The following is a 3138-nucleotide window of genomic DNA, read 5'->3' on the forward strand; positions in this document are numbered from 1 at the left end:
CGTGGGGCCGTGGCCGTCGCCTGGTGCTTCGTGTCAGGGTCCAGCTGGGGAGGGGGTGGCTGTCACCCAGTGGGGTCCTCCGGCCTCCCTGCATCCCCCTGGCCCCCTCCCCACCTGCAGGATCCCACCAGCCGGGGCTGATGCCGCGCCCGGGCACTGCCGTGCAAATGAGCGTCTTATCGCAGGAGCTGGGAGCACTTAATTACACGGTAATTAATCTGTGAGCAAATTAGGAACTTGGGAGGCAATTGCCATGCAGAGGCGTGTCAGGTGGACTGCCTGGCACTGCAGGAGCATCCCGGCATCCGGAGCTGGGCGGTGCAGGGCGGGAGTCTCCAGGGATGGGTGCTAGGGCAGCAGGAGAGGCAGGCATGGCCAGGAATGCCAGGCTCCAGACCAGGAGCTGTGCTGGGATAAGAGTGCTGGAGGAGAGGACATCTCTGCCTGGTGGCTCTCAGCACATCAGGGACTAGAGATTTGGGCTGAGTGTGGATCAGGTGCCCAGGCAGCTCGGCTGGACTGTGGCACTGAAAGCCTCCTGCCGTGGTGTGCCATGAGGTGCCAGGGAGGGATGTGTGGCTGTGGTGACAGTGGGAAGCAGGTCCTGCTCTTGGCTGTTGCCTGTCTGGGAAAGGCCACCTGAGCTTCCCAAGGGCTTCAAAGAGGACAGGCTTGGCACAGGCAAAGGAGGCTGCCCAGTTTGGGCTGGTGGCCACTGCCCAGTTCAGATCTTGGGTCCCCGTGGGCCGGGCCAGGCTAGGAGATGCTGCTGCCAGTCACTGGGACACTGGGCAGGATGTGGCCCTCGGACAGGGGCTGCCTTGGGGCTCAGCTGTGGCTCCCAGCCCTGTGGAGGGTGTGGGGTGAGGGTGATGCTGTGGGTCAGGGGCACTGTTCCCTAGTGAGGGTGTTCTCCTACTGGGATTGGCCACTAATGCCACATCCCCTCGCTCTGGTTTCTGGGAGCCACCATGCTCTGGGATCCCCCTGCCCTCGGTTTAGGGGGATCCAGGGCCTGCTCCAGCTCCCCTCCTCTCCTTCCCAACCAAACACAGCCGTGAGAGGCAGCGTCAGGGTTTCCTGGGGCATCTGTTGGCAATTAGCAGCTTTTATTACTCATGGAGACGCCATATGTGGGGAGGGAACAGAGCCCAGGAGGGAGGCACAGGCTCGTGGAGTGTCCCAGCACAGGGGACACGGGGACAGCCCCCAGTCCTGTGGGTCTGGGCAGTGATGGGGAATACTGGGGGAAATCGGAGCAGGATGGAGAGCTCTGGGGCCATTTTCCATCTGCAGCTTCCATCTGAGCCAGGCTGTGTCCCCCCAGTGCCAAAAATGTGCAGTTTTGGGGGGCGGAAATGATGGAGAAGGAGCTCTGGGGCTGCGCAGTTGAGGGGGGTGGGGACAGGAGATCTCTGGCGCTTCACCCTTCACTTATTGGGAAGGAAAATCCCTCCAAAAGAGGCAAAACTGCAGTTTCAGCGCCGCAGAAACGAACAGCCCTGTGAAGCTGGAAAGAATTCCTGCAGGCACTTTCCTTCCTGACTGGAACTGTGTGTTGGGATGGGGGTGGTGTTGTGCCTGGATTGGTGCAGAAATTAATGCTGAACCACTGAAATCCTCGCCGCAGGAATTCCCTCCTCTGCGTTGTCCGAGCCGGCGTCACCCCAACCCTCATCCCCCGGCTTTGTGGGGGCTTTGTGGGGCTGAGCTGGGCCTGGGAAGCGGGGGAGCCCCCAGGGTAACACAAGCGCCGCAGCTGCCGCGTGACGCGCGGGGTCGGAGGCAAATTGTCTCCAGCCCGAAAATTGTCGGGCTCTGCTCCGGCTCGTGTTTCTTGGCAGCCAGCGCGGCAGTTTCTTGGAAGCGCGGCGCGCCTCTGCTTTTTCCATGCTGGGTTGGTGGGCAGGGGCTGCAGGATCCTGCCTTCCATCCCCCAGCTCGGCAGCGCTCCAGGGGATGCCGGCACAGAATGCTGGGGGAGGCAGGATCCGGCCCCTTTCCCTCTGGAGATGCCGATCCCGTGCGCTGGAACGGCCGCGGGAAGCGGGAGCTGCACGGAGCGGTTTTTCCACCCTGCTGCCGGCCCTGTGCTTTTGGGGATTTTGAGGTGCCTTCGTGCCACTGGACTGGGGACAACCAACCCAGAAAACGAGGGAAATTGAGGCATGGGATGGGCAGTGAGAGGGATGAGTGTGACACCCCCTCCCCCCAAATTCATCCACAGCTGAACTGAGGGTTCTGGAAGCCACTGGTCGTGCAAGAGGTCTGGCTGGACAAGGGACAAGGCTGACCTCTATCCCTGCTCTGCTGTGGGGCGAGATGTGGCTTTGGGGTGGGCTGTGGGGTCAGTTTTGGGGCCATGCCCCCTGCCCACAAGACACACAAACCCCACCAGTGCCCCTGCACCGGGTTCGTTGCTGCTGGGAGGCCCCAAACAAGGAACAGCTCGAGGTGAACAGCCATCCGAAAAACAGGAATTGTAAAAGTTTCGTTGTGTTTCGTTCCCACTTGCTTTAATTACCCTTAATTACCTCAGTAGGCATCTCGGAGGAGCGTCGAGTGCTCTGTCACCACGTCTGGGGCTGGCGGGTGAGTGACTGGCGGAGTGGAGCTGCTGGGTTTGCCCACGACAGCTTATTTACTGTCTCTGACTAAACAGCAGTTGTTAATTAGCCCGTTTATGGAGATACATGCATCCCTCACGCGTTTGTAAAGCTGCAGCCTAGATAGATTCATCACAATTTGGGAGGAAAGCAGCTGAGCCAGGGCCTGGTGCCATGCTGGGCATCACTGGAAGCAGGGATGCAAGGATGGGGGTGCCAGTGGATGCCTGGAGTGCCCCAGACCCAAACTTTGCGTGGGGTGGGCTTGTTCCCTGCCTCCTCCCTGCCTGTGGGGGATCAGGGTGCCCCAGCACGTGTGGGCAGGGGATGATGGAGCAGAGCTGGGCAGCCAGGCCCCAGGGCAGCATTCCAGGCTGGCACGTCCTAGCGGGCGCAGAGCTGGGAGCTGGGATGGGTGCCGGATCCCTGCAGGGCTTGGCGAGGCTCTGGGAAGTCTGGGAAGCTCTGCCGCTGGGGACATGGCAGCAGCACAGTGCCAGCGGGAGGGGTGGTGGCAGGGATCCCGTCTCAG

The sequence above is a fragment of the Myiozetetes cayanensis genome, unplaced genomic scaffold (genome assembly GCF_022539395.1).
Source record: "Myiozetetes cayanensis isolate MyiCay16 unplaced genomic scaffold, myiCay2020 scf31, whole genome shotgun sequence".
In the NCBI taxonomy this organism is placed as follows: domain Eukaryota; kingdom Metazoa; phylum Chordata; class Aves; order Passeriformes; family Tyrannidae; genus Myiozetetes; species Myiozetetes cayanensis.